The sequence below is a fragment of the Atractosteus spatula genome, chromosome 28 (genome assembly GCF_055471065.1).
Source record: "Atractosteus spatula isolate fAtrSpa1 chromosome 28, fAtrSpa1.hap1, whole genome shotgun sequence".
In the NCBI taxonomy this organism is placed as follows: domain Eukaryota; kingdom Metazoa; phylum Chordata; class Actinopteri; order Semionotiformes; family Lepisosteidae; genus Atractosteus; species Atractosteus spatula.
In genome coordinates this window covers 49,339-73,388 of record NC_142733.1, presented here as the reverse complement: position 1 = coordinate 73,388, position 24,050 = coordinate 49,339, and the positions used below count along the sequence as shown (strand labels likewise).

The 24,050-nt window shown below is 44.7% G+C and overlaps 5 non-coding genes across 5 annotated transcripts; 3 read left to right on the top strand and 2 right to left on the bottom strand.

The window, feature by feature from the left end:
• Window positions 1-1,585: 1,585 nt before the first annotated feature.
• Window positions 1,586-1,727, top strand: LOC148813668 (U4 spliceosomal RNA). The gene has a single exon (XR_016086196.1). It is a non-coding gene; the product is annotated as a U4 spliceosomal RNA (small nuclear RNA).
• Window positions 1,728-2,554: 827 nt separating this feature from the next.
• Window positions 2,555-2,626, bottom strand: trnag-ucc (transfer RNA glycine (anticodon UCC)). Its single transcript has one exon. It is a non-coding gene; the product is annotated as a tRNA-Gly (tRNA).
• Window positions 2,627-3,276: 650 nt separating this feature from the next.
• LOC148813666 (U4 spliceosomal RNA) lies at window positions 3,277-3,418 on the top strand. The gene has a single exon (XR_016086193.1). It is a non-coding gene; the product is annotated as a U4 spliceosomal RNA (small nuclear RNA).
• A 9,414-nt stretch (window positions 3,419-12,832) lies between these two features.
• Window positions 12,833-12,974, top strand: LOC148813665 (U4 spliceosomal RNA). The gene has a single exon (XR_016086191.1). It is a non-coding gene; the product is annotated as a U4 spliceosomal RNA (small nuclear RNA).
• An 827-nt stretch (window positions 12,975-13,801) lies between these two features.
• Window positions 13,802-13,873, bottom strand: trnag-ucc (transfer RNA glycine (anticodon UCC)). Its single transcript has one exon. It is a non-coding gene; the product is annotated as a tRNA-Gly (tRNA).
• Between the last annotated feature and the right edge of the window lie 10,177 nt (window positions 13,874-24,050).

The following is a 24,050-nucleotide window of genomic DNA, read 5'->3' as shown; positions in this document are numbered from 1 at the left end:
CAGATCAGAAATGGAAGCCTGGGGGGCTCTACAGTGTGTATTCCAAAATACAGCGTGTTTTGCACAGAACCTGTGGTAACACCATCCCGCTGATTACGCAGGCAAATTTTTTTGCTCTGCTAGATCGGATCGCCCAGTGTGGTTCGCATGGCTTTAGACATGGGGAGCGGAAGGGGGTTATGAATGCTTTTTCAGAAGCCTCAAAGCAATGTTGGGGTGGTGGTTACGCGTACCGAACTAATTTTCCGCACCAACATTTAATTGTTGAATGCAAACAGGAGCCGGTAACGCGTTTTTACTGCGATGTTTCTGTGTTTGAAACCCACTGTTGAAATAAAGCGGTTCACATTTCACATACTTGCAAACAGGAGTCTGTAACTTGTGTAAAAAGTGTGCTGCGCTGTTTCTGTGTTTGAAAACCCACTGTTGAAATAAAGCGGTTCACATTTCACATACTTGCAAACAGGAGTCTGTAACTTGTGTAAAAAGTGTGCTGCGCTGTTTCTGTGTTTGAAAATCCACTGTTGAAATAAAGTGGTTCATATTTCACATGGTGTTTGTCCTGCGAGTTCTTTTGTGAGACTTTACGCAGTCAGTGTGTGTGTGTGTGCTTACAACCCTGATGCTTCTAAGACACGGCTTGTGCAGTGTATAAGCACCCCGGCCACCCGACCGCGGCTGGTGCCGCTCACACCCCTGGATCTCGCGGCCCTCACCAGACTCCCCGCGCTGCCGTAACTACCCGATTCCCTAGGGTTATAATAGAGCGCACTCAACCCCACTGCAGACATGGTCCCCTTCCAAACCAATACACACTTTGACACACCTAAAGCGAGGGATGCGCCGCCTTGGGGCTTTTGGACCCTGAGGCTCCAGACCGACCAGCCGGGGGGGGGGAAGGCGGGAGTTCCGACCGTTAACGACACACCATTGGCTCCTGAGGGGGCGGGACATGCACACATAACAACACGCCATTGGCTGGCAAGGGGGCGGGACATCCACCCACAGCGGACTCCCATTGGATGGAAAAGGGGGGCGTGGTACCTGTCAAAATTTTGACGAAAGGTGTCACTTTATACTCCTACTACTGTTTCCTCCAGCGGCATAGTATTGCAGTGAGACAGCAAGATGCCTGCAAGACTATGTCACGCTAAACGCCACAGATTGTGTTTGTCCGTTCGTGTCAGTCGTCCTGCAGCTACGGGGAGTGGGACACAAACATGCTGCAATGCTTTCAGGACGTTATGATTTGTTTGTGCAACATCCGAGAAGAGTACTTGTGGCTTGAATGTGAACAGTACGTGCCCGCCCCCTCTCTTCTGTAGTGCATGATTTCCTCCCGGCATGCCCTTCGTCATTGTTCTGTCATCTTGTATTTAAAGGGTTGTATTTCTGCTGCTGAAAATAAGCAACGGTTTTCTCACAACACCCTTTGTTCCCAACGGAGACCTTGTCTGTCATGAAATTCTTCAAAACCTCGAGCTATAAGAAGAAGATGACAAATATGAAGCGTTACAGCAACGACATGCCATCAGACGATTGATAACGATTTCCATAGGATCCCCGCGGTTTCCTGGCAACCGTCAACTTTGCGCAGTGGCAGTATCGTAGCCTGTGAGGCTTAGCCGAGGCGTGGTTATTGCTAGTTGAAAACTTTTCCCAATACCCCGCTTCCGCCGGTTTGCAATACAATCGGAGAAAGCAATTTTTGACAGTCTCGTCAGAGACTGAGCAAGGTGTTTAAAGACAGATTTTGACATGGTGACATCATGGTAGAAAGAAACGAGCTTGTTTCTTCTCGACAGAAACGCTCTTTAGGTCTTTCAGCGTTATGCAGGGAACAGATCTGTCGAGAACACTTTTGAGTCAGCGCGAAACGCCGTGTTCTGTCAATTTGATTTCATATTGCTCGTAGCGGCGCCCGGCTTTTCTCTGTCAAACGCTAGGTTGCGCTTCTTCATGCTGCATCGTCGCATGAGTGGAGCTTTTTAAACATCTGTACTTACTGCGCCCCATAAGAAATCATTTGTCCCCGTTCAAAAGAGATTGTGCGATGTCCTGCAGCGTTCGCAAAGCAAACCTTTGACAGTTTGAAAAGAGGAATTTATTCTGCTTCCTGTGCTTGCAGTAGTTACAAAGTTGAACGTCTTTACACGATCTGCTGCAGTTTTCAGTGGGCGGGCTTTGTCAAAGTCATGGAAAAACACACTGTGTTTCGGCTCAGGAAACATCCTGTATGTTTTCTGTGTGTATAGCTGTCTTTTAACGCATACAGAATTCATTCGAAATCATTGATTTCTCCAATTAACAGGGGGCCCTTTTTGAGCCTGCGAGAAGCAGTATTTCAATGTAACTGATTTATTCCTGGGAAAGGCAGCATGACATTGAGAGTTGCTCAAGCTTTCAGCAGCCGTATCAGACTGCGTGTATGCAGACATCGCTCAGAATGCCCTGTAAGATTCTCCCCCAATTCCGTTTTGCAGCCTCTTTCAAAAGGCTTCGCTTTGCTAGTCACATTCCTAGGCTCATGACAGCATTTGAAAAAGTTCACCACTGCATTGGGCGGGAATTGAACCCACTTCAACTGCTCGGAAGGCAGCTATGCTCACCACTATACCACCAACGCATGCCCCCCGGAGCCCTGAAGGACACCACCAGAGAATGATCACGATATCGAAAGCTGTCTCCGGGACGTGCTGATTCCACACATCGTGAATAAATCATGATATTGATAGTTACTGTAGCTAGACGTTCAAATGAGTTTCATGGCCAGTTGGACTGTTTCCTCCAGCGGTATAGTATTGCAGCGAGACAGCATGATGCCTGCAAGACTATGTCACGCTAAACGCTACAGATTGTGTTTGTCCGTTCGTGTCAGTCGTCCTGCAGCTACGGGAAGTGGGACACAAATATGCTGCAATGCTTTCAGGACGTTAGGATTTGTTTGTGCAACATCCGAGAAGAGTACTTGTGGCTTGAATGTGAACTGTACGTGCCCGCCCCCTTTCCTCTGTAGTGCATGAGTTCCTCCCGGCATGCCCTTCTTCATTGTTCTGTCATCTTGTATTTAAAGGGTTGTATTTCTGCTGCTGAAAATAAGCAACAGTTTTCTCACAACGCCCTTTGTTACCGACGGAGACCTTGTCTGTCATGAAATTCTTCAAAACCTCAAGCTATAAGAAGAAGACGACAAATATGAAGCGTTACAGCAACGACATGCCATGAGACGATTGATACCGATTTCCATAGGATCCCCGCGGTTGCCTGGTAACCGTCAGCTTTGTGCAGTGGTAGTATCGCAGCCTGTGAGGTTTAGCCAAGGCGCGATTATTGCTAGTTGAAAACTTTTCCCAATACCCCGCTTCCGCCGGTTTGCAATACAATCGGCGAAAGCAATTTTTGACAGTCTCGTCAGAGACTTTTTTTTTAAAGAATTTTTTATTAAATGTGTAAAGAATTTACAAATACAAATACAATCAAAGGATCAAATTAGGTACAAGAGAACAAACACAAACAGAAAAATAAACAGTTAACCACCAGAGGTAATAAGTAAGTTATATGATTAAATTGTATTTTTTACATATATCATATGTTTTCCGTGCTTTATTATTTCTCATATTTTTAATAGAATTTAAATAGTGTTTCAGCTCCACCTCAAAAGAACTAAAAAGGGGGGTATTATTAGACCATTTGGATTTATGGATGTGAAATTTACCAAGAATAATTAATAAATTGACTATAAATAAATGCTCTTTTTCCAAATTTTCTACTAAACAGTAAAATAAAATGTCAAAATCCTTCAATCTAAAAAACACCTTTAACTGCCTGCAAACAAAACTCTGTAAATCCGTCCAAAACAGCTTCACAAACCTACGCCTAACAAATAAATGCACCAAAGATTCCTTTTCCGCCCGACAAAAAACACACAGATCATCCTGCTCATGCTTAAATTTAAAGAGTACTAATTTTACTGGATAAAACTTATGAATAATTTTAAACGATATCTCTTTAACTTTATTTGTAATACAAAATCTATCAGGAATTGTCCAAACTAACGTCCAGTTTATATTTTCAAACATTGCATTCCAAAAAGACAAACAGGAAGGGATAAGATGGGGTTTACAAAGATTTCTAATAGGAGTATTGTTACACTTCTTATCCTTTATTTCCACGCCATCCAAGAATAAATCAGTTGTAGGACCCAAAAGGAGGTCAGTCCTATTAACACTTTGATTTGCTTTTAATAAGCCCACTACACCTTCCGGAATGGCATCAAAAACTATTGCATATTCCTTGGGAGTAACAGGGAACTGAAATCTCTCCAGGAATTCAGGATAAGTAAGCAATCTACCATCTTCATTCAACAGTTGAGCCACTAAATAAATTTTGTTATTAAACCAACTATGTAAAAATAAACTTTTATTTTTAAACTTAATGTCTTTATTATTCCAAATATAATATGTGTGTGGTGAGAAGTTGTGTTTGTATAATAAAGTCCATTATAATAGTACTTGCTTATGAAAATTAGATAACTGGGATTTTCTTTATATCAAAGTTACATTTTAACAAAAAGTCAAGATTCCCAACATTCTGAAAAATTATGTTTGGAATAAAATTCCAAATACTTTTTTTATTATTAATAAATTTCCTAATCCAATTTATTTTAAAAGTTATATTTGACATATAAAAGTCTATAACATTCAAGCCACCTTGGTTTTTTGGTTTACTCAGAAGGTGTTTCCTAATATAATGAGGTTTATTCTTCCAAATAAAGTTGTATAATAGTTTGTCAAACTCATCAATAAGATGCGAAGGCACATTCAGTGAAAGCTAGGCGTACACAAAGCGAGATATACCCTCTGCTTTCGACAGTAGAACCTGTTAATGAGGTCCCTCATTAACCAAGACTGAAATATTTTTTTAGTTTTATATAAAATAGGCGTAAAATTCAGTTTACATCTTTCATCTTGGTCTTTACAGACTATAATACCCAAATAACAAACCACTTTCTTCACAGGTATATTCACTATTGCATCTAAATTAGAATCCTTCAGAGAAAACAGTTCACACTTGTCAATATTCAGAGACAATCCTGAGACTGATGAGAACACATTTAAAACCTCAATTGCTTTAGAAACCTCTTTACTATTCTTAAGAAAAATAGTGGTATCGTCTGCTAGTTGATAAATCTTAATTTCCCTTCCCAAGATACTAATGCCTTCCATAATGCTATTATTAATATGAAGAGTCAAAGTCTGAGTTACTAATAAAAAGAGAAAAGGAGATATTGGACATCCCTGCCTAATACCTCTTCCAATTTCAAATCTTGGAGATGTACCATTATGTAATCTGACTGAGCTATTACACCCATTATAAAGAGTCTTAACAACATTCTGAAAATATTCACCAAAACCAAAAAATTCTAAACACTTAAAAATAAATGTATGCTCTACTGTATCAAAAGCTTTATAAAAGTCCACAAATAAAATCTAATTATCATCTTCTATAAGATCACTGTAATCTATCAGATCCAGAATTAAACTGATTTTATTGCAAATATGCCTGCCTTTCATAAAACCAGATTGCGTCTCATCAATAATCTGAGCCAACCCTTTCTTTAATCTATTCGTAAATATCAAAGCTAATAATTTTGCATCATTATTCAACAGAGTTATAGGTCTCCAATTTTCTAATATTAGCTTATCCTTGTCAGGTTTGGGAATAAGTGAAATCAATCCCTGTTTCAGAGAAGGTGGCATTTCCTTTTTTTGTATAGCTTCTTCAAAAACACCAAATAAAAAATCAATTAACACATCTTGAAAAAATTTATAAAATTCACTACATAAACCGTGATTTATTGTCTTTTAACTTATCAATATTTATCTTTATTTCGTTCTTAGTAATTTGTTGATCACATTGTATACGGAATTCCTCATCTATAAATCTAGCGTCTCTCCTTATGGAATGCAAAAATACATCCATATCCGACCTGTTCTGTCTTGCTGAGTATAAAGTTTTGTAAAAATCCGTAATATATAAAGCTATATCTTTGAGATTATCTGTAATACTGCCATTAATTTTTAACTTGTCAATCAATTTATATTCTAAACTTCTTTTTTCTAAATTATAAAAATATTTAGTATTTTTTCCCCTTCTTCCATCCACATTCTTCTTGATCGTATAAATGCACCTTTAGTTTTTTCTTCATAAGTCTGATCTAATTGCAATTGCAAAAGACTCAATTTTTCTTTTTCTTCCTGACTGTAATCAGTAATCTGAGTTAATTCGATTATATCTTTAATAAGAGTATCTTCTTTATTTCTTTTTAACATAACTAGGGTTTTGCTCCTTTTAATAGCTAACTTCCTAATTTTATACTTCATAAATTCCCAATAACTGCCGAAAGAATTGTTCTGTAATGCCTTTCTATAACAATCTTTAATAATTAAGTTAGCATCCTTTACAAATTGGTCATCTTACAAAAGAGTTTTGTTAAATTTCCAGTAACTAAATTTTTTGGTTTTTAAAGATCCAGATGTATTAATCAACAAAAAGATACCTTTATGATCCATCAAAACTGCAGGACTCATATAGACATCAGTAGTGAGATTCTCCAATTCTTTTGAAATGAGCCACATATCAATTCTAGACTGTTTCGAAAAATCTCGATTACTCCATGAAAACTGACTTAATCCCGGGTTCAAACATCTCCAGATATCAATTACACCCAAGCCAAAGCACAGATTTTCCAAATGAACAGACTCACCTCTATGATTAACCCTTTGAGGCCATCTATCCATACTCTCATCAAACACTGTATTAAAATCTCCACCCAAAATTATTTTAGCTTCTGAAAATCTATTTAAAACCTGTTTTATACTATCTTCTAGTTCCTGAAAAAGAAGTCTATTTTGTATTTTATTATTGGTGGCATATACATTAACAAGTATAAACTGTTTCCCCCCAATATCAACTGTTAAAATGATCCATCTCCCAGAATGATGCATACTACTGTGAAGAATTTTCCCTTTAAAGTTTCCTTTCAAAACAGCAACACCTGCTGAGTGATTAGTACCATTGGAAAGCCAAATATCATCCACCCACTGATTCCTCCAAAACTGCAAATCCGATTGACATGCATGTGTTTCCTGTATAAAATAAAAATCAGCATTCGCTTTTTTACAAAACAAAAAAACTGCTTTTCTTTTCACAACATTTTGAATACCTCTGGCATAAAAAGAGAAAATAGAAAAAGACATACACAAAAGCAAATAACTCTAAGATTGTCTAAATTATTGAGTTTTTCAAGAACCAGAACTATAACAGTCTTTAATACATAACTACAACGTTCCAAGATAACACTAAACAAACACTAGTATATACTGCTATAACAAATAAAACCAAACATAATCATTAACTAAGCAGTCACTGGGAGCGAATCTCCTTCCCGTCCACAAAGGCCCTCACTCCCACCAAGTAGGCTCTCCTCCCCTCTCTTCTTGCAGCTTCAACCTGGGGCCACAGCTGGTTCCTGGTGCTCCTGTCTGCGGTGGACAGGTCCTCTGCAAACCTCAGTTTGTTCTCATTCAAATACTCATTCTTCCTCGCCGCTCGCCATAGCGTGTCCCTCGCCGTCCTTTTGGTGAACTGTATTTTAATCATTCTGGGGCGCACTTGCCCAGACATGTTCGCTCTCCTGAGCCTGAACAACATCAATGGCCGATATCACGTCCTCCTGGTCCGGCAGGGTCCTTCTACAGATACCCTTCACTGTTGCAACAATGTCCTCATCGCGTTCCTCCTTAACTCCAAGTAATTTTAAATTCCATCGTCGAAGGTATCTTTCTGCATCGTTCACTTTCACTTCAAGTTCTTTAATATGTTTTTCCTGTTCGGTATTCACTCGTTTAAGGTCTTTTACTTCACTCTTTAAGTCTTCAACCTCTTTGAACACAAAGTCTACGGACTTCTTAAGACCTTTAATTCCGACTGTATTAAAATGAATCATTTCCTTCAGCTCACCCGTGTTCTGTGCCATCATGTTGAAGATGTTGGTCAGGAGCTCCTCAGCATCAGCTCGCCCCTTCCTCTCTTGGCTGTCCGGGTTTTCACAGGTGTGCTGAGCAAGAACTCCAGCTCTTCCTCCGGCAGATGAGTCTCACTCGGGCTGCGAGCACTCGCGTACGAGTGCATCTCCAGCACTCTTTCCACGTCCCCTGCAGCTGCTTCACTTTTCTCTTTCGTTGCCATCGATTTTCTTGTAGTACTATATATATTTGACTGAGGTATCTTAGTCTTCTCCTTCGAAGACCCAGCACTCTCTTTTCTTTTCCCAGTACTACTCATATCAAAATTCTTCAACCTCAAAAATAACTTTTTATTTTTCAATTATAACCGAAGTTTAAACAACTAGTTTTAAGTCCTTATTTTTCTGCAGTCAAAAAAGCAAACAAATGATATTCAGGTCATGAAAAACTCAAGAAACTCCTCAACCTCTAAACTTTACCTCCCACCTGAACGCCATCTTTAACGCTCAGTCTCGTCAGAGACTGAGCAAGGTGTTTAAAGACAGATTTTGTCATGGTGACATCATGATAGAAAGAAACGAGCTTGTTTCTTCTCAACAGAAACGCTCTTAGCTCTTTCAGCGTTATGCAGGGAACAGATCTGCCGAGATCACTTTTGATTCAGCGCGAAACGCCGTGTTCTGTCAGTTTGATTTCATAATGCTTGTAGCGGCGCCCGGCTTTTGGCTGTCAAACGCTAGGTTGCGCTTCTTCATGCTGCATCGTCGCATGAGTGGAGCTTTTTAAACGTCTGTACTTACTGCGCCCCATAAGAAATCATTTGTCCCCGTTCAAAAGAGATTGTGCGATGTCCTGCAGCGTTCGCAAAGCAAACCTTTCACAGTTGGAAAAGAGGAATTTATTCTGCTTCCTGTGCTTGTAGTAGTTACAAAGTTGAACGTCTTTACACGATCTGCTGCAGTTTTCAGTGGGCGGACTTTGTCAAATGGTTTGGAAAAACGTACTGTGTTTCGGCTCGGGAAACATCCTGCATGCTTTCTGTGTGTATAGCTGTCTTTTAACGCATACAGAATTTATTCCAAATCATTGATTTCTCCAATTAACAGGGGGCCCTTTTTGAACCTGCGAGAAGCATTCTTTCAATGTAACAGATTTACCCCGGGGAAAGGCAGCATGACATTGAGAGTTGCTCAAGCTTTCAGCACCCGTATCGGACTGCGTGTATGCAGACATCGCTCAGAATCCCCTATGAGATTATCCCCCAATTCTGTTTTGCAGCCTCTTTCAAAAGGCTGTGTTAGTCACATTCCTAGGCACATGACAGCAGTTGAAAACGTTCGCCACTGCGTTGGTCGGGAATCGAACCCGGGTAAACTGCTCGGAAGGCAGCTATACGCACCACTATACCACCAACACACACCCACTGGAGCCCTGCAGAACACCACCAGAGCATGCTCACGATATCGGACGCTGTCTCCGGGACATGCTGATTCCATACATCGTGAATAAATCATGATATTGTTAGTTACTGTAGCTAGACGTTCAAATGAGTTTCATGGCCAGATGGACTGTTTCCTCCAGCTGTTTTTTTTTCTTATAAAATATACTTTATTCGGAAAAAAAAAACGTCTCAAAAGGAAACATCTCACACATTAACACTCCACGTAATAAAAACATCGGCGGAACGGCAGTGATTGTCCGTTATCAATCCTTTGCAATTGTGGCCGGATTTGCGCTATTATGAGAGTCCCTCCAAACCCTACTACTTGCTGTTAAACCATTAATCCCTGTACAGGGTCCATAGTCCTTTCCAGTGCTCCCTCGCCGTGGGGAAACGCCATTTGGCTACGTCGCGCTTCATCCTCCTCCTGAGGTCCGCCAGGATCCTCTCCTCCAGCTCTTTCGCTCCGCTCTTGATGTTGTGCCGGATGAGATTGTTCCTCGCGTCCCACAGGCCTTTTTTAGTGAGGGACAGCAGCAGCCACATCAGGAGCTGCGTCCCCTTGTCCAATCCGGTAGGTGCCAGCCCCAGCAGAATGTACTGGTAACTGAGCACCGCACCCGTCCCCAGGAGTTGCATGGTGTTGTCCATTCTGCCCCACACCGCCTTGGCGAAGGGGCAGCTCCAGAACACGTGCTCCTGAGTCTCCTCGACGAAACACGTGTCCCGGGGGCAATGCGGGTTCCTGGTAAGCGAGTGTCTGTAGAGGACCTCTCTGGTGGCCAGTCTCTTGTGTACGGCCATCCAGTTGAGGTCCTTCAGTTGATTGTCCAGTTCTTTAGGCTGCGTCCTTTCCCAGACTTGTCTGGGAACTTGCAGCCTTTCGTCGGCGACCAGATGCCCCCTCACCTCTTTGTACAGGGCTCTGTGGTTGGTGCAGAGCTCTGGCTGTCTCGTGGCCTCGTACCTCCTGCTCCACTTGACAGCGTGGGTGTAGAACTTCGGTCGCCTCTCTGCCTTGGGCCCAGTGTTTGACCACTGGACCAAGTGCCTCATCGGGGTGGAGAGCCACAGCCTGACAAAGTACTGGTACTTGTGGCCGATGGGCTCCTGCAGCGCCCGACAGAGGATGCAGTAGAAGATGCAGTCGAGTTTCAGGGGGAAATCACTTCCTCGACGGTTTCTCGTGATGTACTCGTACTTGCCGCCCCAGACGAAGCCAAAGATCATCCCTTGCAGGGCTCGTCTGAGTCTGGCCGGCAGCGGGTACACCACCGCCAGGTAAACCAAAGCCGGCAGGACATCTGCTTTCAACACCATCACTTTCCCTGTGTAGGACAGAGACCGCGTTTTCCACAGACCCAGCTTCGCGTTCACCCTGGCCCAGTTGTTTGTCTGGTTGTCCTGGCTCTGGAAGGAAACCCCCAGTATTCTGAGGGGCTCCGTGCAGAGCTCGAGACCCTCCGGCGCCGTCGTCCTGTGCTTCCAGGGCCCGAAGAACTTCAGTTTGCTCTTTCGGCGGTTGAGCTTCGACCCCGAGGCTCTGGAGTATTGCTCCATGACCTGCAGGGCCCTCCTCAACCCCCTATCCGACCTCAGGAACCGCGTCGTGTCGTCGGCATACTGGGAGATCTTCAGGGTTTCCCCCGCGCCTCCCGGTATCTCCAGGCCGTCGATGACAGGATCGTGTCTCGTCGCCTCTGCCGAGCTAGCGTCGCTCCCCTTCTCCCGGTCGACGTTGAAGTTCCCACTGAGCACCACCTGTCTGTTGGTGGTGCATCAGCTGGCCAGGTCAGCAAACACTTCCTTCCGGATAGAGGGTTCCGTCGGAGCATAGACGTTAATTGCTCTCAACTTCTGCCCCCTCCAGTCGATGTCTGCGACCAGGATCCGGCCCTGCACCACCGAGAAGGAGGAAACCAGCGTCATCTCTGGGTTTCCGAGGAGGATTCCCACTCCGGAAGAGTGGACCCCTCCTACGCTCCAGCATGATTCTCCCTTCGTCCATTCCCTGGTTAATGTCAGCTTGTCGCTTTCATCCTTCAGGTGGACCTCCTGTAAGAAACAAACTGTGAAAGCCTTTGAGGCCAGATCATGAAAGATTCCCTGTCTTTTCAATGGGTCTCACAGCCCTCTCACGTTAGTTGTTAGAAAAATGTAAGTTTCACAGTCATGATTGAACAAGTGAAAGTTAAACCTCCTCTCTGTGCTTACAGTGGAAACTTGGGAGTCTACATCTGGGCACTGTTTAGCCTAGATGTAACTCCTCTCGTTCGGGTCCTGGGGGGAATATGCTGGGCTCCCTCCAGGTCTCACTGGGGACTGAAAGGTAAACATGCTGGACAGGTCCAGCCCTACCATCAGTCCCGGCTCCAGGGCGGCTTCAAAGTAATCCTCGTCTTCCTCGAGGATACTCTCCGCCACCGCTTCGGGAAGGCTCTTTTCTTCCCTTTCTCCAGAAGTTTCGGGGACCTCCAGTTGCTCCTGGGCCTCGGGGGAGGGGGCCTCCATTTCCTGGGCTGCCTTCTCCTGTTGTCCGTGGGACTCGGGGGAGGGGGGTTCCGTTTCCTGGGTTGTCACTTCCTGTCATCTTTGGGCCTCGGGGGGGAGGGTTTCCATTTCCAGGGCCACCTCCTCCAGTTGTTCCTGGGCCTTGGGGGAAGAAAGTTCCGTTTCCTCTAGGACGAAGAAATGGTTCTCCCTTACCACTCTTTTCTTCTGTCCTTCCGAAGGTGGATCCGCCCTGCATCTCTTCTCCCGCTTTCGCTTTCCCTTCTTACTGGGAGTTATCCAGGGCCCTTCCTATGGTCGGCCATTTTGTCCATCTTCCTGGCGGCCACCTTGTGGCACAGGTGTGGCTGGGGGTGTGGCCTCGGCAGCGATATAGTATTGCAGTGAGACAGCACGATACCTGCAAGACTATGTCACGCTAAACGCCACAGATTGTGTTTGTCTGTTCGTGTCAGTCGTCCTGCAGCTACGGGAACTGGGACACAGACATGCTGCAATGCTTTCAGGGCGTTATGATTTGTTTGTGCAACATCCGAGAAGAGTACTTGTGGCTTGAATGTGAACTGTACGTGCCCGCCCCCTTTCCTCTGTAGTGCATGATTTCCTCCCGGCATGCCCTTCGTCATTGTTCTGTCATCTTGTATTTAAAGGGTTGTATTTCTGCTGCTGAAAATAAGCAACGGTTTTCTCACAACGCCCTTTGTTCCCAACGGAAACCTTGTCTGTCATGAAATTCTTCAAAACCTCGAGCTATAAGAAGAAGACGACAATTATGAAACGTTACAGCAACGACATGCCATGAGACGATTGATAACGATTTCCATAGGATCCCCGCGGTTGCCTGGCAACCGTCAACTTTGCGCAGTGGCAGTATCGTAGCCTGTGAGGTTTAGCCGAGGCGCGATTATTGCTAGTTGAAAACTTTTCCCAATACCCCGCTTCCGCCGGTTTGCAATACAATCGGCGAAAGCAATTTTTGACAGTCTCGTCAGAGACTGAGCAAGGTGTTTAAAGACAGATTTTGTCATGGTGACATCATGATAGAAAGAAACGAGCTTGTTTCTTCTCGACAGAAACGCTCTTTAGCTCTTTCAGCGTTATGCAGGGAACAGATCTGTCGAGAACACTTTTGAGTCAGCGCGAAACGCCATGTTCTGTCAATTTGATTTCATATTGCTCGTAGCGGCGCCCGGCTTTTGTCTGTCAAACGCTAGGTTGCGCTTCTTCATGCTTATCGTCGCATGAGTGGAGCTTTTTAAACGTCTGTACTTACTGCGCCCCATAAGAAATCATTTGTCCACGTTCAAAAGAGATTGTGCGATGTCCTGCAGCGTTCGCAAAGCAAACCTTTGACAGTTTGAAAAGAGGAATTTATTCTGCTTCCTGTGCTTGCAGTAGTTACAAAGTTGAACATTTTTACAAGATCTGCTACAGTTTTCAGTGGGCGGGCTTTCTCAAAGTCGTTGAAAAACGCACTGTGTTTCGGCTCGGGAAACATCCTGCATGTTTTCTGTGTGTATGGCTGTCTTTTAACGCATACAGAATTCATTCAAAATCATTGATTTCTCCAATTAACAGGGGGCCTTTTTGAACCTGCGAGAAGCATTCTTTTAAAGTAACAGATTTACTCCAGGGAAAGACAGCATGACATTGAGAGTTGCTCAAGCTTTCAGCACCCGTATCGGACTGCGTGTATGCAGACATCGCTCAGAATCCCCTGTAAGATTCTCCTCCAATTCCGTTGTGCAGCCTCTTTCAAAAAAGGCTTTGCTTTGCTAGTCACATTCCTAGGTTCATAACAGCATTTACAGACACAAGGCGCTGCGTTGGCCAGGAATCGAACCCAGGTCAACTGCTTGGAAGGCAGCTATGCTCACCACTATACCACCAACGCACAGTTGCTGGAGCCCTGCAGGACACCACCAGAGAATGCTCACGATATCGGACGCTGTCTCCGGGACGTGCTGATTCTTTTAGGGTTAGGGTTAGGATAGGGGAACAAAGCTCTTTCTCCCAGATTTTCTCTAAGAAGGGACCATCTGGGACAAGGAGTGCTGCACTCTCCATCCAACGACTGAAACCCTCCCAGTTTATTTTCTGATGTTCAGGCCTTGTGGAAAGGTTGTATGAAGTCTTTTGACCCACTCCATTTCCTTTTTCTTTCTTTCCATCTCTGTCCAGTTGGGGTTGCTCTCCAGTCCTGTGGCCTCCAGCGCTTCCAGCCCATGCTGTAGGAAGTGTGCCACCAGGTGAGACCTACTTTCCCGCTGGTTCCGGATGTTGTACCTGTGTTGTGCCAGTCGGGTTCGGATGGAGTTACCTGTCTCCCCCACATAGGTCACCCCGCACGTTTTGCACTGGATGCCATAGACAGCGTTATTGGTGTTTTCTGAGAGCGCCCTTTGCAGGTTTTAGTTTTTGGTTGGTTATTACGCTGAGTTGGGAGTATGTTGTGATGAGGGGTATTATTTTGCTGTCATCAGGTGTTTTTCTGTTTAGAAATGTTTGTGCCACATTTTTGAGGAAACTTCATGTGTATCCTCTCTGGCGTAGAGCTTGGAAGAGTATGTGTTTGGCTTCCTCAAAGTCTTGTTGTTGTGTGCAGATTTTGTGGAAGCGTAGGAGTTGTGATTTTACCAGTCCTTTGAAAGTATGTTTTGGGTGGAAGCTTTCTTTGTGCAGTAAGCCGCGTGTGTCCGTGTCTTTGAAATATACCTTGATGTCCAGTTTGCCTGTGTTGTTGAAGGAGGAACCCTTGTATGTGGTGGTGTCTAGGAAGTCTATGTGGTTTTCATGCTTGGTGTATTTGAGTTTAATGGACCTGTGGTGTGTGTTGAGGGTGTTAATGAATTCTTGAAAGGCCTGTGGGCCGTGCGTCCAGGTTCCCCAGATGTCGTCAAGGTACCTGAAGTAGTGTGTAGGTTTGTGTGTACATTTTGGGAATACTGTGGCTTCCCAATGGGCCATATAGATGTCAGCATAGGCCGGAGCAAAGCGTTTCCCCATAGCAGTTCCTTTTATTTGTAAGTAGTATTGCTCTTCAAATTCAAAATCATTTTTGTTGAGGCTAATTTCCAATAGCTTCAGAATTTGTGTTTCTGGTCTGTTGCGGTCAGGGTATTTGAGAAACCACTCCCGGACTGCTTTCAGTCCCTCTGTAGTTTCAACGTTGGTGTATAAACTGTCATTGTCAATGGTGAACAGGAAGGCTTCCTGGTGTATTGTAGCATTTTTGACTTTGGCTACAAAGTCATAGGTGTCTTTGATGTAACTTGGGTGGTGTTTAGAAATGGGGTTGAGGAAATGGTCTAGATATTCTGCTATTCTGTAGGATTCACTGTTGCAGTCGGACACTATGGGCCTCCCTGGTGGAATTTCGTAGGGGAGTGGCCATGTTTCTGGGGCTTTATGAAGTTTTGGGAGGAGGTAGAAAATCCTCGGTCGTGGTGATTCCTCTCCTCTTAGGTAGAATGCCTGTTTTTTTGTTAGGTGTTTTAGTTCAACAAGAGTTTGTAGGATTTGCCCTGTTTCTAGTGCTGTTTGTTTGTACAGCGGTTCTTCCAAAGTAGTATAGTGTTCCTGATTATTTAATTGTCTGTGTGCTTCTGCAATGTATTGTTCTCTATCCATGATAAGTATTGCACTCCCTTTGTCTGCTGGTTTTATGACTATATGTTTGTTTTCCTTTAAATGTTTTAAGGCTATGGTTTCCTCCTTTGTTATGTTGTGTGAGTCCCTGTATGGTCGGAGTTTTTGTAGAATTCTGTTGTCCTCTTGAATGATTTCCTGGATTTCTGGTGGCAGTTGGTTTTCCCCTGGTTCCCAGCTGGATTTAGGCAGGAAGGGAACCCTTTCTGTGTCGGTGTCTTTATCCTCAAAGAAGGCGGTCAGTTTAAGGCGACGGTGGTATTGTCGGATTTCGCTTTTCAGTCTGGTTTTCTGACCTTTCTTTGTCCCTACTGTGGGGACAAATGATAAGCCCTTATTGAGGAGGTTGATTTGTTCAGTTGTGGGGTGGAAGTTGTTGCTTAGATTTACAATATTTTTGTTGTTCTTGTCCCCCTCTTGTTCTGTGGCTTTGGGGCTTACCAGTTTAAATGTTGTGACCAGTGGTCTAGCATTTTTTGAGCTGTTGCGGTGGTCCAGTGAATTCCATCTCTTTCTGTCTTGAAAAGGGTTTCTTCCAGTTTGGGGAGGTATGGCATGTTTTGCTGTATGTGATTGTTTATTGTGTCCAGATTTTTCCTGAATTCTGGTTCCAGGTCTCTGGAGTAATTAATCAGTGGGATGTATATTTCTGCAGATGGGAAGGATCCCTTAGCTTCCCGTAGCATCTGTTGTAGTTGTTTGATAGCTGTTTCCTTTGCTTTTTGTGCCTTGTTATTGATTCCAAAGGATAGAATGATTTTCTCCACTCCTTGTTCCGGGGGGTGTGTTGTAGGAGGTTTGCTGCGTTGTAAAATGATGCTCCTGGGTAGCTTTCTATCTGTAGATCTGGCTTTTCATAGGGGGGTATTCTTGATAAATTAGAGTCCCCTATGAAGAGCCAGCGTTTGTGGGTTTCCAGCTTCCAGTCCGTTAGCTTTCTTGTGGTCTTATCATGTCGGTGTGGTCGGTATCTTGGTTGGGCTGGTGGTGGTGTGGGGGGGTAAAGGTCGGGGTCTGAGTCAGGGTTAGGATCAGGGTTGGGGTTAGTGTCAGGGTTAATGTCAGGGTTATGATTAGGGTTAGGGTTAGGATCAGGGTCGGGGTTAGTATCAGGGTTAATGTCCGGGTTAGGGTTAGGATCAGGGTTAAAGTCAGGGTTAGTATTTGGGTTAGGGTTAGGATCAGGGTCGGGGTTAGGATCAGGGTTAATGTCCGGGTTAGGGTTAGGATCAGGGTTAAAGTCAGGGTTAGTATTTGGGTTAGGGTTAGGATCAGGGTCGGGGTTAGGATCAGGGTTAATGTCCGAGTTAGGGTTAGGATCAGGGTTAATGTCAGGGTTAGGATTAGGGTTGGGGATAAGGTTAGGGTTAGGGTTGGGGTCGGGGTTGGTGTTAAGGTCAGTATAAGCGTTAGTGTTAGGGCTGAGGTTAGGGTCAGAGTTAGAGTCCTGGGAGAGGCGTACCCTGGTGGTGCTGTTTGGGATACAGATTCCAGTTAGGGTGTTTCTCATGGTTCCCTCTGGTCTTCTCTGCTTTCTTCGGATCCTTTGTGGCATGGGGATCGGAGGAAAGTCATCTATTTCCGGAGTATATGATCTGGCTCTCATGGGGCCAGATCTCTGAGTTGGATGTCTGCTTTCCCAGTGTCTCTTCACTGTTTCTGGATGGGATTCTGCCTGGGTTACGTATGTCTCTTCTGAGCCATTTACCTCTTCCCTGGTTAGTGTGTCGAGTATTTGGAATCTGTTTGGAGACGTGGGGATAGTGGATTCCTTGTTGCTAAGTGTAGCAGTAACCATAGCTTGTGTGTGGTCCAACGTGTCCTTCTGTATTTTCCTCCCATAATTTTTCTTTGCCCAGTTAGAGGCAACCGCGAAAGCTTGTTCCCAGCGGGGAAGCTCCAGGTCCTCCAGTCGTCTGGACAGATGTGTGAGAGTTTCCTCGTAGTGCTCTTCGAGGATCTGCAATGTGGTGTGGAGCCAGTTTTTGGCATTGCTTACTAGCTTTAAACATGTGAGTTCGGTTGGGTTGGCCGGTCTTATGAGGTGCTTGAGTTCCTCTGTCTTCCGTCGTAGGCTGGCGGGTGCCTGGTTCTCCCCTCCAGAAACTGCTGTGTTTTTTAGGTGGTGGACTGTCTGGATCATTTTGTAGATGATCCTGGTTCCTAGTTGGAAGGTATCCTGTCTATTTGATATGTTTGATGTGGTGTGATTTGGTGTGTAGGAAGTGGCGGCGGTGTGGACGGTGACCGTACGGTAGCGTGCATTGTCAACTCTGTGTTGACGCATACCATAACGATCCATACTTACCAGTAAAATGCCTAAAGCTTCGTTGGCACCGTTAGGTTTCCACTGTTAGTTAATTTTACCTCTGTAGAGTCTGTGGCTCCGTGGAAAGGCAATCTTGCTTTTCTCTGTGTCGCGACGTTTCGACCTGCCTGGGTCTTCTTCAGGCGTTGTTATGGGGCACTGTGTCCCTGCTGGCCTGTTTTTATCTTGTTTTCGAAGGGGCGGTGAGTGTAGTTCCTCCCAGGGGGGTGGTTTGTATACTTTTGTCTGTATTCCTTTTGTTTCTGTGTTAGTAGGTGCAGTTTCAGTGGGTGAATGGGTTTCTGCTTTCCTGCTGGGGATTATGCATGGGCCGTTAACCTCTCAATGGGCCATTAGGGTCTTTTGTTTTCCTTCCTGGTAGGACTGGTGTGTGGGCTGTGCAAGTTTCAATTGGTTTCAGGTCTTCTTTTGTTTGTTGCCTGAGTGCTGGAACAGTGACTGTGAAGAGTTCCAGTCCCTGTAGGATCTGGCTAGTTAGGATAGGGGAACAAAGCTCTTTCTCCCAGATTTTCTCTAAGAAGGGACCATCTGGGACAAGGAGTGTTGCACTCTCCTTCCAACGACTGAAACCCTCCCAGTTTATTTTCTGATGTTCAGGCCTTGTGGAAAGGTAGTATGAAGTCTTTTGATCCACTCCGTTTCCTTTTTCTTTCTTTCCATCTCTGTCCAGTTGGGGTTGCTCTCCAGTCCTGTGGCCTCCAGCGCTTCCAGCCCGTGCTGTAGGAAGTGTGCCACCAGGTGAGTCCTCCTTTCCCGCTGGTTCCGGATGTTGTACCTGTGTTGTGCCAGTCGGGTTCGGATGGAGTTACCTGTTTCCCCCACATAGGTCACCCCGCACGTTTTGCACTGGATGCCATAGACAGCGTTACTGGTGTTTTCTGAGAGCGCCCTTTGCAACTGGAAGATTTCTTTGGTTTTGTTGTTTTGGATGGTAGTTTTTTGTTTGAAGTGTTTGGCTTTTGGTGTATTTGATCTGTTTTGTATCGGTTTTAGTTTGCTTTGGACTAAGTAATCCTGTAGGTTTTTGTTTTTTCTATATGCAGATATGATTTTGTGTTCCCTCAGGAGGTTTGTGTTTTCTAATATCGTGGTGAATGTAGACTTTAGTTTTTGGTTGGTTATTACGCTGAGTTGAGAATATGTTGTGATGAGGGGTATTATTTTGCTGTCATCAGGTGTTTTTCTGTTTAGAAATGTTTGTGCCACATTTTTGAGGAAACTTCGTGTGTATCCTCTCAGGCGTAGAGCTTGGAAGAGTATGTGTTTGGCTTCCTCAAAGTCTTGTTGTTGTGTGCAGATTTTGTGGAAGCGTAGGAGTTGTGATTTTACCAGTCCTTTGAAAGTATGTTTTGGGTGGAAGCTGTCTTTGTGCAGTAAGCCGTGTGTGTCCGTGTCTTTGAAATATACCTTGATGTCCAGTTTGCCTGTGTTGTTGAAGGAGGAACCCTTGTATGTGGTGGTGTCTAGGAAGTCTATGTGGTTTTCATGCTTGGTGTATTTGAGTTTAATGGACCTGTGGTGTGTGTTGAGGGTGTTAATGAATTCTTGAAAGGCCTGTGGGCCGTGCGTCCAGGTTCCCCAGATGTCGTCAAGGTACCTGAAGTAGTGTGTAGGTTTGTGTGTACATTTTGGGAATACTGTGGCTTCCCAATGGGCCATATAGATGTCAGCATAGGCCGGAGCAAAGCGTTTCCCCATAGCAGTTCCTTTTATTTGTAAGTAGTATTGCTCTTCAAATTCAAAATCATTTTTGTTGAGACTAATTTCCAATAGCTTCAGAATTTGTGTTTCTGGTCTGTTGCGGTCAGGGTATTTGAGAAACCACTCCCGGACTGCTTTCAGTCCCTCTGTAGTTTCAATGTTGGTGTATAAACTGTCAATGTCAATGGTGAACAGGAAGGCTTCCTGTTGTATTGTAGCATTTTTGACTTTGGCTACAAAGTCATAGGTGTCTTTGATGTAACTTGGGTGGTGTTTAGAAATGGGGTTGAGGAAATGGTCTAGATATTCTGCTATTCTGTAGGATTCACTGTTGCAGTCGGACACTATGGGCCTCCCAGGTGGAATTTCGTAGGGGAGTGGCCATGTTTCTGGGGCTTTATGAATTTTTGGGAGGAGGTAGAAAATCCTCGGTCGTGGTGATTCCTCTCCTCTTAGGTAGAATGCCTGTTTTTTTGTGAGGTGTTTTAGTTCAACCAGAGTTTGTAGGATTTGCCCTATTTCTAGTGCTGTTTGTTTGTACAGCGGTTCTTCCAAAGTAGTATAGTGTTCCTGATTATTTAATTGTCTGTGTGCTTCTGCAATGTATTGTTCTCTATCCATGATAAGTATTGCACTCCCTTTGTCTGCTGGTTTTATGACTATATGTTTGTTTTCCTTTAAATGTTTTAAGGCTATGGTTTCCTCCTTTGTTATGTTGTGTGAGTCCCTGTATGGTCGGAGTTTTTGTAGAATTCTGTTGTCCTCTTGAATGATTTCCTGGATTTCTGGTGGCAGTTGGTTTTCCCCTGGTTCCCAGCTGGATTTAGGCAGGAAGGGAACCCTTTCTGTGTCGGTGTCTTTATCCTCAAAGAAGGCGGTCAGTTTAAGGCGACGGTGGTATTGTCGGATTTCGCTTTTCAGTCTGGTTTTCTGACCTTTCTTTGTCCCTACTGTGGGGACAAATGATAAGCCCTTATTGAGGAGGTTGATTTGTTCAGTTGTGGGGTGGAAGTTGTTGCTTAGATTTACAATATTTTTGTTGTTCTTGTCCCCCTCTTGTTCTGTGGCTTTGGGGCTTACCAGTTTAAATGTTGTGACCAGTGGTCTAGCATTTTTTGAGCTGTTGCGGTGGTCCAGTGAATTCCATCTCTTTCTGTCTTGAAAAGGGTTTCTTCCAGTTTGGGGAGGTATGGCATGTTTTGCTGTATGTGATTGTTTATTGTGTCCAGATTTTTCCTGAATTCTGGTTCCAGGTCTCTGGAGTAATTAATCAGTGGGATGTATATTTCTGCAGATGGGAAGGATCCCTTAGCTTCCCGTAGCATCTGTTGTAGTTGTTTGATAGCTGTTTCCTTTGCTTTTTGTGCCTTGTTATTGATTCCAAAGGATAGAATGATTTTCTCCACTCCTTGTTCCGGGGGGTGTGTTGTAGGAGGTTTGCTGCGTTGTAAAATGATGCTCCTGGGTAGCTTTCTATCTGTAGATCTGGCTTTTCATAGGGGGGTATTCTTGATAAATTAGAGTCCCCTATGAAGAGCCAGCGTTTGTGGGTTTCCAGCTTCCAGTCCGTTAGCTTTCTTGTGGTCTTGTCATGTCGGTGTGGTCGGTATCTTGGTTGGGCTGGTGGTGGTGTGGGGGGGTAAAGGTCGGGGTCTGAGTCAGGGTTAGGATCAGGGTTGGGGTTAGTGTCAGGGTTAATGTCAGGGTTATGATTAGGGTTAGGGTTAGGATCAGGGTCGGGGTTAGTATCAGGGTTAATGTCCGGGTTAGGGTTAGGATCAGGGTTAAAGTCAGGGTTAGTATTTGGGTTAGGGTTAGGATCAGGGTCGGGGTTAGGATCAGGGTTAATGTCCGGGTTAGGGTTAGGATCAGGGTTAAAGTCAGGGTTAGTATTTGGGTTAGGGTTAGGATCAGGGTCGGGGTTAGGATCAGGGTTAATGTCCGAGTTAGGGTTAGGATCAGGGTTAATGTCAGAGTTATGATTAGGGTTAGGGTTAGGATCAGGGTCGGGGTTAGGATCAGGGTTAACGTCCTGGTTAGGGTTAGGATCAGGGTTAATGTCAGGGTTAGGATTAGGGTTGGGGATAAGGTTAGGGTTAGGGTTGGGGTCGGGGTTGGTGTTAAGGTCAGTATAAGCGTTAGTGTTAGGGCTGAGGTTAGGGTCAGAGCTAGAGTCCTGGGAGAGGTGTACCCTGGTGGTGTTGTTTGGGATACAGATTCCAGTTGGGGTGTTTCTCATGGTTCCCTCTGGTCTTCTCTGCTTTCTTCGGATCCTTTGTGGCATGGGGATCGGAGGAAAGTCATCTATTTCCGGAGTATATGATCTGGCTCTCATGGGGCCAGATTTCTGGGTTGGATGTCTGCTTTCCCAGTGTCTCTTCACTGTTTCTGGATGGGATTCTGCCTGGGTTACGTATGTCTCTTCTGAGCCATTTACCTCTTCCCTGGTTAGTGTGTCGAGTATTTGGAATCTGTTTGGAGACGTGGGGATAGTGGATTCCTTGTTGCTAAGTGTAGCAGTAACCATAGCTTGTGTATGGTCCAACGTGTCCTTCTGTATTTTCCTCCCATAATTTTTCTTTGCCCAGTTAGAGGCAACCGCGAAAGCTTGTTCCCAGCGGGGAAGCTCCAGGTCCTCCAGTCGTCTGGACAGATGTGTGAGAGTTTCCTCGTAGTGCTCTTCGAGGATCTGCAATGTGGTGTGGAGCCAGTTTTTGGCATTGCTTACTAGCTTTAAACATGTGAGTTTGGTTGGGTTGGCCGGTCTTATGAGGTGCTTGAGTTCCTCTGTCTTCCGTCGTAGGCTGGCGGGTGCCTGGTTCTCCCCTCCGGAAACTGCTGTGTTTTTTAGGTGGTGGACTGTTTGGATCATTTTGTAGATGATCCTGGTTCCTAGTTGGAAGGTATCCTGTCTATTTGATATGTTTGATGTGGTGTGGTTTGGTGTGTAGGAAGTGGCGGCGGTGTGGAGGGTGACCGTACGGTAGCGTGCGTTGTCAACTCTGGGTTGACGCATACCATAACGATCCATACTTACCAGTAAAATGCCTAAAGCTTCGTTGGCACCGTTAGGTTTCCACTGTTAGGCAATTTTACCTCTGTAGAGTCTGTGGCTCCGTGGAATGGCAATCTTGCTTTTCTCTGTGTCGCGACGTTTCGACCTGCCTGGGTCTTCTTCAGGCGTTGTTATGGGGCACTCTGTCCCTGTTGGCCTGTTCTTATCTTGTTTTCAAAGGGGCGGTGAGTGTAGTTCCTCCCAGGGGGGTGGTTTGAATACTATTGTCTGTATTTCTTTTGTTTCTGTGTGAGTAGGTGCAGTTTCAGTGGGTGAATGGGTTTCTGCTTTCCTGCTGGGGATTATGTATGGGCCGTTAACCTCTCAATAGGCCATTAGGGTCTTTTGTTTTCCTTCCTGGTACGACTGGTGTGTGGGCTGTGCAAGTTTCAATTGGTTTTAGGTCTTCTTTTGTTTGTTGCCTGAGTGCTGGAACAGTGACTGTGAAGAGTTCCAGTCCCTGTAGGATCTGGCTAGTTAGGATAGGGGAACAAAGCTCTTTCTCCCAGATTTTCCCTAAGAAGGGACCATCTGGGACAAGGAGTGTTGCACTCTCCTTCCAACGACTGAAACCCTCCCAGTTTATTTTCTGATGTTCAGGCCTTGTGGAAAGGTAGTATGAAGTCTTTTGATCCACTCTGCTTCCTTTTTCTTTCTTTCCATCTCTGTCCAGTTGGGGTTGCTCTCCAGTCCTGTGGCCTCCAGTGCTTCCAGCCCGTGCTGTAGGAAGTGTGCCACCAGGTGAGTCCTCCTTTCCCGCTGGTTCCGGATGTTGTACCTGTGTTGTGCCAGTCGGGTTCGGATGGAGTTACCTGTTTCCCCCACATAGGTCACCCCACACGTTTTGCACTGGATGCCATAGACAGCGTTACTGGTGTTTTCTGAGAGCGCCCTTTGCAACTGGAAGATTTCTTTGGTTTTGTTGTTTTGGATGGTAGTTTTTTGTTTGAAGTGTTTGGCTTTTGGTGTATTTGATCTGTTTTGTATCGGTTTTAGTTTGCTTTGGACTAAGTAATCCTGTAGGTTTTTGTTTTTTCTATATGCAGATATGATTTTGTGTTCCCTCAGGAGGTTTGTGTTTTCTAATATCGTGGTGAATGTAGACTTTAGTTTTTGGTTGGTTATTACGCTGAGTTGAGAATATGTTGTGATGAGGGGTATTATTTTGCTGTCATCAGGTGTTTTTCTGTTTAGAAATGTTTGTGCCACATTTTTGAGGAAACTTCGTGTGTATCCTCTCAGGCGTAGAGCTTGGAAGAGTATGTGTTTGGCTTCCTCAAAGTCTTGTTGTTGTGTGCAGATTTTGTGGAAGCGTAGGAGTTGTGATTTTACCAGTCC